The sequence below is a fragment of the Pithys albifrons genome, chromosome 9 (assembly GCF_047495875.1).
Source record: "Pithys albifrons albifrons isolate INPA30051 chromosome 9, PitAlb_v1, whole genome shotgun sequence".
Taxonomy (NCBI): Eukaryota; Metazoa; Chordata; class Aves; order Passeriformes; family Thamnophilidae; genus Pithys; species Pithys albifrons.
In genome coordinates, this window is record NC_092466.1 from 33215124 (window position 1) to 33227424 (window position 12301).

Genomic DNA, 12301 nt, shown 5'->3' on the forward strand with positions numbered 1-12301 from the left:
GATGTTTTCTAACAAAACCTTGGCAAGTTAAAAGAAATACCATTTGACAAGTAGAATTAATTTTTTTTAAAATATAATTTAAATACATGTATTTTGAAGTGACATTTAAAAGCTCAAAACTTGGCAAATAAACAAACACCAAGTATTTCAGGATTAGGAAGTGTACAGTACATAAAGGGTTTCTTTCCTAAGGTTTTCAAAAGCAGAAAACAATCCTTTTTGGAACACTGTTACCCCTCCTTAATAATTCCAATAGTACAACTGAAAGGAGCCCATGGGAATGCACAGAGAGACTGTTCTTAGAGGGCTCATTTTTGGGAATCAAATCATCCACTGGTTCTTGGATTTTAAACTTTATTATCTTGACTACAGCTGGGAAAACTCTGGAAGTTCTTCCCACTGAGTTCTTTCTCTTGGCCCTCCCTGGACAATAACTCAGAGCTGTTGTTTTCCCAGCCTGCCTTTCCTCTAGGTCAAACCCTCAGACAAGGGAGTTGTTTCTCAGTGGAAGTCAATGGCCAATATAGGCAGATACTTTAAGAGCATAATGTCTAAAATTTAGTTCAAATACTGAATTTCCACAGCCCCACCCCACCAATCAAACATGCCAAAAAGGGTTTGTTGTGCTTCAAAAGGCCTTTACTAATCAGATTAAATAGAATACACTTACCATAATATTTGCATTTTCCAAGTATCAAAGTTTGAAGTTTTCCAGTGTTCTTCCTTTTCTAAAGCAAAAAGAAAGTGAGACGTTTAAAAAAGGATTTTCAAAGGCACCCTAGGCAGAAAGAAAACTCCTTTTACAATTTGTGAGATGGCACATGGCATTACTATATGTCACTGATACACCAGTTGATCTAAACTTGGCTTGTAATGTGTGTGGTTTATCAGATCACAATGTACTTTAAATTCTGTGATAGTTCTTCTGCCTCTTTCCACTGGGTGAATGAATGTTTAGATTGTTAGGAAATTAGATGGTTTTGGAGGCTGAGAACTGAATAAGCAGAACTACTGGTTTAAATGTGCTCTGGGAAAGTATTCATCAAGGTTTTGATTACAAGGTGATTTATTTGAAATAAATTAGAGGTCTTACTGGTGAAAAAGTCACCTTTGGCATAGCTGACAACCCGCATGGCCAGTCAGAATGGCCAGTACCTCCTGCTGTTGTTGCTCTGAGGTAATCTGGGTCATGATCCTTACAAAAATGAGCTTACATTACCTATGTGTCCCTTGTTCTTCTGCTAAATACAGTGATTTTGATGGTGTTTAATAGGCTGGTAGTAATGATTTATTTTAATTCTCATCTCTGTCCCTTCTGAAAGTTTGTGCTTTGACATAAAAGTCCCTTATTTTAAAATTAGTTCTATCAGTAAACCTGTGTCCTAAAAAAAACCCTGGTGTTTCAAAGCTTCATCAGTATCCATAGATAAAATTTGGCAGTACATCCTCATATACATTTTGGCAAATGACGTTATAATACAAGTCAGTTTGGTATGACAATGAAAACGCAACACTTAAAGTGGGAAGGTGACTCAGTGGCCTGAAGGAAAGCGTTCCAGACAGATGAGGCAGCGTAAGGCAGAGAGTGCCAGAACCACCAGAAGGGGCTGGTAAACCGATCCCAGGCGTGTAGAGGAAGGTGACACACCGGAGTGCTGGGAAAACAGTAACCGTGTCCCAATCCAGTCACCTCATGGGAGCCGGAGTTTGGGGATGATATCCTACCTATTACAAAACGTAACTCCTGCGGGAGGGGTTTGCCCTGTGTGTGCAGGGCGTGGCTGGCGCTCCCTGCCAGCTGTGCGTGGAGCAGTCACAGCGCTCCCTGCCAGCTGTGCATGGCCCCTGCCAGCTGTGTGCAGAGCAGCCATCCCTGACAGCTGTGCGCTCCCTGCCAGCTGTGCGCGGAACAGTCACAGTCAGCGCTCCCTTCCAGCTGTGCGCGGAGCAGTCACAGTCAGCGCTCCCTGCCAGTTGTGCTCTCCCTGCCAGCTGTGCGCAGAGCAGTCACAGTCAGCGCTCCCTTCCAGCTGTGCTCTCCCTGCCAGCTGTGCGCGGAGCAGTCACAGTCAGCGCTCCCTGCCAGCTGTGCGCAGAGCAGTCACAGTCAGCGCTCCCTTCCAGCTGTGCTCTCCCTGCCAGCTGTGCGCGGAGCAGTCACAGTCAGCGCTCCCTGCCAGCTGTGCGCGGAGCAGGCAGCGCGCTCTCTGCGAGGTGCAACCCAGCAGAGAGGGTTCCCCGAGCGCCACGGGCAGTTCCTGCACCCTCTCTGTTGGCACCAAGGCTGCCCCCGTGTGTCAGATGGGTTCCCTGCCGGGCTGGGTGTGATCTGCCTTCCCCTCCGGCTGCCCGTGTCTCAGTTCGTCCTGTTGCACACAATCTCTTCTTCCCACGGGGTTTGCTTCTGTCATATTTTAGCAAACGTATCGCACTCTACTCTCTTGCTACCTAAGCCACGCCTTTCTAGGCAGCTCTCATCTTCAGCCACTTCTGGGTATCTCACTGAACAACCACGTTGCTGTCCTGCAAACTGTTAACCCCGGGTCAGCCTGGCGGAGGTGATCTGATGCCCTCAGGCTCAGAGATGAGCTGACTGTCATGCCAGCACTGACACTCTCATCTGAGCATGCCTGGAAAGCAAGAGTTCTCAAGAAATTGTTTTTAAAATACACACTATCCATGGATGCCCTTTCCTTATTCTGTTCTACCAACAATTTAAGACATTCTAATTAGGGGTGTATCTCGTGAAGTGTAATTTTGGCAACTAAGTTATTGAATATTTTGTCGTATTAAACATCTGACTTGAGCTGGTTTGTGGTTTGTTTTTTTTTTTGCAGTTCTCATTGTCTAGAACAGGTTCAAAAGCCTCTGATGCTCAAACCCCCAGTGATTCATTCTGGTCTGGGGTTCTGTAAAATCCAAAGGGTCCTGATCTACATTGTCATTGGGCTGAGCTGCCTAAGGGTCTTGCCACCTGCCTGGCCCTGTGTGGGTCATTTGCTGTGGTTCATTTGTCTAAGGGCCTCTAAATATTAAAGCCAAAGAAACACACTGGAAAGCCACTATGTCTGATTAAAACCAAGACACTGATGATACCTGTATTTTCTACATATAGTACATGTGTCCTTAACTGAGACAGAAGTCAAGAACCTTTGAGTATATTCTCCTCATTACCGTGCAGTTCACATTAATGGGGTTTCCACAAATAATAGCCACATTTATTGTGTTCTTCTATGTTAAAAGCATGTGCAAATGGACTCTCAGTGAAATCTCTCTGTTCTTTAAGGGCTTTGTAATTTCTTTGCAAGTAGCCTGGATGAAATTCTGCTCTCTGTTCCAGAGGTACAATGCCATTTAAGTGATAAGAATAAGGAGTGAACTGTAAATCTCTGTTTGACGAATGTGTAATTGGCAGTAGAGACTGTGGTTACAAAATATGCCTCCCCAGACTAACCCTTAATCCACTTTTAAAAATACAATCCATAACGTGTTGTTGTGTTAATCACAACCCCAGGTCAAAAGAATTCATGGCCCTGTCTCTGGACAACAGCAAGCAGTTAACAAAGTCAGGCAGTGTAGATGTCAGATCAACACAGAAACAGCTACCAGGAGAAAAAATTAAACTTTTATACAAGCCAAAAGGGGGAAAAAATTCAAATACTCAAATGATAAAGTATATAATATGGGTTTCACATTAGTAACATTCCTGTATTTCCTTTTTCTGTAAGTTTAGGGAGGGAGCCACTCCACTCTTTGTGCCAGTCCTCCTGGCAACGTGTTCAGTTGGTACAATTGAGCTGTGACTCTCCTGATCAGGTGTTTGGGAGATGTATGTCCTGAAGAAAGGGAAAGCCAAGGGAAACTGATGGATCTGTAGCTTCTTGGGTCTAATCCTGTTTAATCTGAGTGACAATTTAGACAAGCCATGAGAAAGAGGAGGGCAAAAGCCATAAAAGAACAGCAAAAAGAGAAACCCAGTGTTGGGCAAAGTACCCTCTCTTACCTGTAATCCAGGAGAAGCAGTCCCTGGGTGTGTCAGGGACAGCAGGATGCTGCACACCTGTCCCAGCACTGGGCTGAGGCAGGGCCAGCTGGGGCTGCCTCACCTGGAGACCTGAAACAACACAGCACAGTCAGCCTTGCCTGCTGCACCAGGGTCTGATTCAACACAAGAGACAGGAAGACTCAGAAGATGAGAAATAAAGTGAGGAAGTAAAAGAAGACAGGGAAGGAGAGGGGTTATAGCATGAATGCAAATTCCATATGTCACAGAGTGCTCCAGATTAACTGAAGACAGTAGAACTGGCATGATGAGATCCCCTTTTACAGTCTGTTTTGGACTAGTCATGCCTTGCAGCCAGGGCAGTGAAATCCTACAGTGTCCAAGTGGATCCTGTGCTCTCTGACGATGCTGGAGCAGAAACCCTGACTGTAATCCTCACACCTCTCAATTAAACTGGTTTATTGGCATCAGAGGCAAACCAAGTTTCCTCCTGCTTCACTTGCCCAAAGAAAGTCATTAATGGAACAGCACATACCCTTCATATTTTGCCCAGTAATCGAACCCAGCTCCTGGGTTATTAATTTTAATCCACTGATTTCAGATCTTGTGTTTCTGTGGATTACCAGACATAGTCTCCAAGTCATTGAATCTTATAGATAGGAGTCCTCATTCATTTTATCTCTATTTTCTAATGATTTTTAAATACAATGTGATATAGAGGTTGAATAAAAGTTTTGTATTTACCATGGATAATACTGCACAGGAAAAAATATCACAATTTAAAATAAGGACACAGTGTCCTCCATGCTTTCCAGGCAGGGAGTCTGTCTTAAAGAATCTGATGCTTTTACAATTGAGTAAAAGATGTTTCAATGGAGTAACAATTTTTTACAAAAAAGAGATTTTACAAACCTACTTTTATTATTGCCACCCCCCACATCAATTATTTTGTGTTGTGGGCTTTATCTCTGTGATTTATAGAAATGTTTACAACATTTTTCAGCTGCACCTTTTCTACTGCAGCAAATCAAACTACTGGTATATTTTAACCTATTGATTCAATTTGAGAAGCAAATAGATGGAACACAGGGGTACAAAAGATTGTGGCTCTGTGTGGATGACTGTAAGGCTGCTTCCATTACTGAGGTCATAACTAACTTATTGGAAAAGTCTGACTCCTCTCCTATTGGTACTCATGACAGAACAAACTGATTTCATTGGAAACAGCATCATGCCCCATAAATCACTATTTTACCTAAATAATTAATGACACGGAAAAATTCTCTGGTAACACTTGGGAAATCCTCACGTGAGTGCTGCCCTGTCAAATGATAAAGCCTGTTTGGGGCTGGCTGAAAAAAAATAGGCACTCAAGCAATGTTTTAACATTATTATTTGTACTTGCTATAGAAAAAAGGTACCATTTCTTTCATCCTTCTGATATGTCTCCACTTCTACATTAGAATCTGAATCAGAATTCCACAATACCTGGCTGGCTCAGGGTGAGAGATGCACTGCATAATGATATGAACAGAAAATATCCAACTCATCTTACACTACTCAAATAGCTTTATCAGAAACACCCAGAAATTTGCTTTTAACACTTTTCTTACCACAAGAATAATGGCTTAACATATGTCATTAAAGCCTATAATCTAAAAGAGAGAGAGGGCTTGCCACTGCTGTTCAAATCACCGGGCCTTTCATTGCAATTCAAGCAGAAACCAGTCACTGATGCTTCAAGGAAAGATGTCACTGCTGTTGCCCCAAGCTGCACAGGCAGGGAGCAGCTCACTGCCCTTGGAAGGACTGAGTCTAACAAAAGACCAAGTGGGTACTTGGTGATGCTCCTTTTCCACCACCAGAATGGTCACAGTCTGCTAAGCCTCTCTCCCCAGTGACGCCTTCAGCCCATTAGAACAAACTTGTCTAATGCACTATTGCACACTCCACATTAGAAAGAAATGAGTTCAGCCTTGATTTGAGCAAAATCAGTGCTTGGTGGGCTGCAAATCACGAGTGGGTGGCAACCCTGTGCTGCACAGGTCTCTGGAGACATCTGCAGAATCACTAGAACTTGATGGAAAGAGCCTTCAGGAAGCTTTCAAAGAAATGGCACGTCTCATTTCTCCTTTATTGGTTCAGCACATGCCATTAATAGAGTAGCATTAGTTTCATCCCAATATCTAGGAAATCAAGAATTTTCCATTTGTGATAAATCCATAGGTTTACAAATACAGTCTGACAATCCTACTGTGGAATAACAGCCAACCAGCCATGCCAAAGTTCCATTTTAAACTCATTCCTGCTTGTGAAGGTAGTTTGAGCTTTGACAGACAAGATCTTCAGAGTAGTGCTCACATAATTTATTCTAGGACACTATGCCTTACTCTTCTGCCAGCCAGCAAAGACAAAAGGAGATAAAGCTGGAGGTAATGATACTCTGAAATGCTTCTTTTTAGTGCTCAGCAGTCAAAAGCCTGAATTCACTGTCTTCCAAAAACACAGACAGAAGAGCAACAGGATTTACATGAGCTTTATGCTGTTATTCACAAACTAGTTGTGTATGCCCCAACTTCCTGTGGTGCCTGGCAGTGTTGGCCTTGCACCCCCTGCTGTCACAATGCTCAGTTTGTTTGCCACGGTAAAGGCTCCTAACTTTTGTGGTTTCTCAAAGCTATACTTTCTACATAAACCTTAGCTTATTTGTTGCTCAGATTATTCAGTGATTTTGCAATCCCATCATCTTATACAAATCCCTCTCTTGAAGCGGTAATTTTTTGCATTTTTCTCAATGAGCTTGAATAATCACTTTGCACTGCTTAATTTTGCATATCATGCACAAACAGCAGCTCACAAACAGCACACAAGCAGCAAGACCCCATACACATTTGGTAATAATTGCATGTCAGCAGAAGCCCCCATGGGTTTACAATTATTTTACCAGACACATCAGACTTTATTTTCAGGTTTGAGACTTTGTGTCCTGCACATGCACTGGGATGCCCAAGCCACAGGAGCCCACAGTACAACATCAACGTGCAGTTCCTGCCAGCACTGATTACAGACACTCTAAAGGACACATTAGACCTCTATTCCCAGAGTAAAGTTATGTTAGACATCACCCAACCATAAATGCCTCACCTGTACCCAGAAGAAGGGCTGACTCCACCATGCAGCTTTCCACACCACCAAGGAACCACAGCACAGGCTGATGCCCACAAGCCATTCTGACACTGGCATCTGTCTGCTTTTGGCTGGGGGGAGAGTTAATTGTTTTCCACGGTACCTGATGAGGGGCTGTGCTTTGGATTTGTGCTGAACAGTGTTGGTAACTCAGGGATGTTTTGTTAGTGATGAGCAGCCTGTCCTGCCTCCCAGAGAGGAGGCTGGGGGGGGCACACGGGGCTGGGAGGGGACACAGCTGGGACAGCTGATCCCACCTGCCCCAGGGGACAGCCCAGCCCACAGGGGTCATGCTCAGCACAGAAACCTGGGGGACAAAGGAAGGAGGGGGGACATTCAGAGTGGTGGTGTTTGCCTGCCCAAGTGCCCACTGTGTTTGATGGAGCCCTGCTGTGCTGGGGTGGCTGAGCAGCTCCTGCCATGGGAAGGGGGAATCAATTCCCTGTTCTGCTTTGCTTGTGTGCACAGCTTTACTTCACTTAATAAAGGACCTTTATCTGTCCATGGGTTTTCTCCCTTTTACCCTCCTGCTTCTCTCCCCCATCCCACCAGGGCACTGTGAACAAGCAGCTGTGTGGGGCTTTGTGGCCAGCTGGGGTTAAACCACAACAGTGCTTTACAAAAAGGGATGGAAGCAAAAGAAAACTACCTCGAGTGCCTCAGGAAATTTGTCATGGAAGAACTGCCTTTACCTCTGACTTTTCATGCTGTTATGACTCATAAAGTAACTTTCTGAAGGACTACATTCCACAGGAGAACCTCTTTTCTAGCACAGATGCTCACTTGGTAATGTTTTGAGAGAACTGGGAGAAGGTCAAGAAGCCAGATAAATCATGAGATATGAAAAGGCCTTTATATAAAAATTCCTCAGCATAAATGCATAGCATTTTAGTAATATTTTAAAATTGCAATTGTGATAAGCATTTTAAATAAATCATATATCAACAATCAAGCAGCATTTTTGGTAAGATGAACTGTTTAAAATTACAGACAGCTTTCTGTTGCTGGTGTATAGGATGAGTAGAAAAGAAAATCTGGTCTCTGTGTTGAGCAAGTGATGTGGCAAAGTTTAGTCAAGGTTTCAAGCAGTGACATTCTACATAGTAACGGGGTTTTTCTGCTTAAAATACATTGAAATTATTCCACCTGTGTTTATTTCTCAGTTTTATCTATGGCTTCGTTTCAAGTGCCTCCTTTAATTACTTTTCCCCCAACAGCTTCTTTTGGTGCATTCAATAACAAGTTTAGGAGTTCTAGCTCTGTACTTACAGGTCATCCTGAAGGATTTCTGCACTGTTTCACTGTGGTTGTTAAACTGGACACTTCAAAGAAATCAGGAATATTAAACCCCACGTGTTTGCTGAGTTTGCCTTTGGAATTGCAAAACTTTCATGTTGCTGCCAGCCGATGGGTGACTAATCCTCGAGTTCTGATCACAACTTACAGAAAAAGCAATAACTGGTGATTTTAAAGGGCTGAAGTGTAAAAGCACTGACAAAATGACACAATGGTGCTACAGGGGCTGTTGGATGGACCAGCAAGCGCCCCCCAAGCATCCCTAGGGCCCGTTTGGGTGCGGGAGAAGGCGCTGGGTGCCCAGCGGTGCTCCGGAGCCGCGGGGTCCCTGTCCTGTCCAATGAGGTGCAGTGCCCCGCGGGCACATGGGCTACGCTGCTCAAAATAACTTGGGGCCTGCACACTGACAAATGCTGCTGCTCCGGTGGTGACAGGTTGTCCAGCTCCTCACAGCCATCCTCACAATAACTTCCTTCACTCCATGGACTCCTAGCTGCCTCTGCTCCCCAGCACTCCAAGGATTCCCTCGCTGCCTTAGCTCTAATCTCGCCCTTCTGGATAACTCTCAGCGCTACTCACTGCCAGGGCTGGGCAGCAACACCTGGAGGAATTCAAAAAGGTAATCCCTCAACTGTAGATCAGGCTACGCTTTGATTTTGCAGCAGTGTAAAAGAGTTTGACGAGCATGTATATTTGAATGCTAATTATAGCTGGTAAGGCACAGACAGGGAACAAATAACATTTAAACTGCCTGATTTAAGTTATGCTGAGGCGTGTGCATTGCAGGGAAAGGGAAATAGTGTTCTGCAGCATTGTACAGGACTTGAATAGCACTGGTGGGGTTCTCAAAATCCCTCGGAGCCAGTCTGACTCCTCCAAAGAGTCAACAAGACCCTGGTGACCTGAGAAGCTCCTTGCAGGGCTCTGCTCTTCCTGCCGCCTCTCCTGCCTCCCCGCTCTGAAATACTGACATTCTGCTGTTCAGCCTTAACCAGAATTGCCAGAATTTGGAATTCCTTCTTAAGCAAATCCAAGCCTAATTTAACGTGATCCCCACAGCTAAATGCTTTCTATTTATTTATTTATTTATCCTGTCATGTAAACTGACCCCCGTGGCTATATTTAGTGCGGGGAGAGCTGCTCTCTGGATTAATGTACACAACAGCTGCAGAAACAGTCCTGCTCGAAGGGCACAGCTCTCACCCTTGAGCTCTCACTATCTCCCCTGCCCTCTTTCTCTCTCTCAGAAAAGTATTTGACTGTCAGTAGCAAATGTTTGGCCCAATATATTGCAACATTAAGCAGTAATCAGAAGCCCATTTTAGTTTTACCAAATAATATGCCAGCAATTGACAAGAGAACAGGGTAGCTCCCGAGTGTACAGCAGAACATTCTACAAATCATGCTAAAGACACTGATTATTTTATCAGTAGTTCTGGTTTGGTCATGAGGTGAAGATGTCCCAGAGTTTAAGAGTGAAAACAGAGCCAGCAAATGTTAATGGAACAATTTCATAAACTTCACCTCTGCTCTTCCCCCTCTCCTACACTTCCTGGAGGTTCCTAAGGTCAGGTTATTTCTTTTTGTCTTTTTTTTTTCCCTTTCAGAAACAGCTTAACAAAATTAAGCAGCAATAGCAAGAGTTTAGTTCCTGTAGCTGGGCAGAATGATATTTACATATCAAAGATTATTTATAGTCAATTCAGGAGTTAGTCAGGTCTTGCATTTGCCAGGGTACCAAACATAAAGGGCAACTGTGTGCTCTGTGCTGATTTTTTATTCCTGTGCATTCTGTACAGATTTTATAGCAGATCTTGCTGTGGTACTGAAAGAATGTTTCTTATCAACAGCTGCTAAAAATCAGCAGTCTAGGTATATTTGCTCATAAATATGATAATTTGTTAAAAATTTGCACAACACCATAACTGCAGTTGGGCAGTGCAATGTCAAATGTGATCTAAATCACTGGGGGAGACAAAAAGCAAAAAAGCAGTTTACTTTTCTGTTTAAAATTTCACTGATTTGGTGCTTGTTTCATAAACAGGAATATTCTACAGAGATGGGCAAATTAATTCTGACCAATATAAATCTTGTTTAAACATTGTAGTTTAAAAATATGATTCAAATGTGAAAGCTTTTATGTTACAATGTTCTTAGGGAGAACTGGTCAAAAAGCATGAAAAAGACAGTTCTATTTGCTATTAAGGAATTCTGTGTGTACATTCAGCATCAAATTGTGGATCTCTGCTGCATATCCTTTGTCCTTTCATATGAACCCTTTCCCAGGATGGGCAATCCTTGAAGGAAACTGCAGATTACTCAAATCCACAAAAACTTGTCCTACATTACAAGCATTTGAAGTGCACTCAGAACTTGCCCTGACATCTGAGGTCTGGCTGCACAGGTCACTGGGAGGGAGAGGAGGTTGGAGAAGCATTCCAGGCATCACCTGTCTTCCTTTCTGACCTTCTAATTTAAAAATCAGCTTAAATTTATTTGTTTCAATTTGATGGTATATGGAGTTCCTTCAAGATATTGTTTACCTTGCAGTTCAAGGAGATTCACTGAGCAGGCAAAGGGAACTCGAGACATGGGATGAGGGGTCTCACTTCTCATGTTGAGAACTATTAAGGGACAATATCAATTATGAAAAAATGAAAACTTTTTGTGATCAGAGTAAAAATAATCATTATGTGAGAGTACGAAGGAAATGTTGAAAAAGTGAGCTTTGAATGTGTTTTTTCCTTGAAGCAGAGCTCAGTATTTCCTACTGCTTAGTGCCCAATACTGTAACTGTGAGGTCAGAAGCCAGGGCTGCACTCCAAGTGCACACAGGGCTCCTGCAGTGCCTGCTGCAGAATAACTTGGGGAAAGGATTTATCCCATCCCATGTCTGAGGGGGTTTGTTTCCATCAGAAGCTGTTACACTCCTGAGGCTGGAGATTCTCAATTTTCTGTATTTAATTACATTACTTAGAAATGGGAGTTTAGTTATCTGATTCATTGCAAGGAATGGAATTCAAAGCCACTAACGTGTCTAAAACAAAAATAACCCCCCTTCATGCACACAGCTTTCTAAACACAAATTTAAAATATCTGACACCCCCAAACATGCACAGACCTGCTGACCTTAGTCCTCTGCTCCAGCCTAACCTTTCCTGTGTCTGCAGCCCCAATACCTGCCTTGCAGCAGCCACAGCCCATCACCAGGCACTAATGAGAACGGTGACAATGGCAACTGCTCAGTGAGAATTCCTGCAAGCACAGGAGAGTGTGAATGTGCAGGACAGGTCCCTTGAGCCACCTCTTAGCTTGTTTTTCATAGCTGTAATACAGTTTAAACACCCCATAAATGTTGGTGTTCAACAGCCTATAAGGGCAAATGCAATTTATGTGCAATTAAATTAATGGTGAAGTGGATATAGCCTCTAATATCTGCCAAACTTCCCAATTTCCAAGCTGAGCTGCTGGGCATGCAGTGATTTGCTGTGTGAGGGTCACAAAGGTGCCTCTGCAGAGCAAGAACAGCACTTTGTGGGCTGTTCTGATGGTGGGTTTCATACAAAACCACTCAACAAGAGTAATGCTAGTTGGAAAAGCTAAGACAGAACAACACTTACTCACTAAAATTTCTCTTTTCAACCACAAGTGAAAGCCAAAGATGATGTTCAAGTGCTTTTTGCATTAAATCTGCTCTTTGCATGTAAGCTGTTTATTATGCCACAGAGAAGGAGAGTTGGAAAAAACATCTTTAGGGCATCAAGCATTCAAAGCTGCCTCTCACCAAATAAAACAAAGATATCTGGGATTCCCTTC

General features: G+C 43.3%; 1 protein-coding gene across 1 annotated transcript in view; it reads right to left on the reverse strand.

The window, feature by feature from the left end:
* Positions 1-670: 670 nt before the first annotated feature.
* LOC139675552 (phenazine biosynthesis-like domain-containing protein) overlaps positions 671-12301 on the reverse strand; it is a 91294-nt gene continuing 79663 nt past the window's right edge. The window contains exons 13-14 of the transcript XR_011698501.1: positions 4004-4114; positions 671-728 (exon numbers count right to left, since the gene is read on the reverse strand). The gene's annotated coding sequence lies outside the window, so the exon portion shown is untranslated. The remainder of the gene's footprint in view (positions 729-4003; positions 4115-12301) is intronic.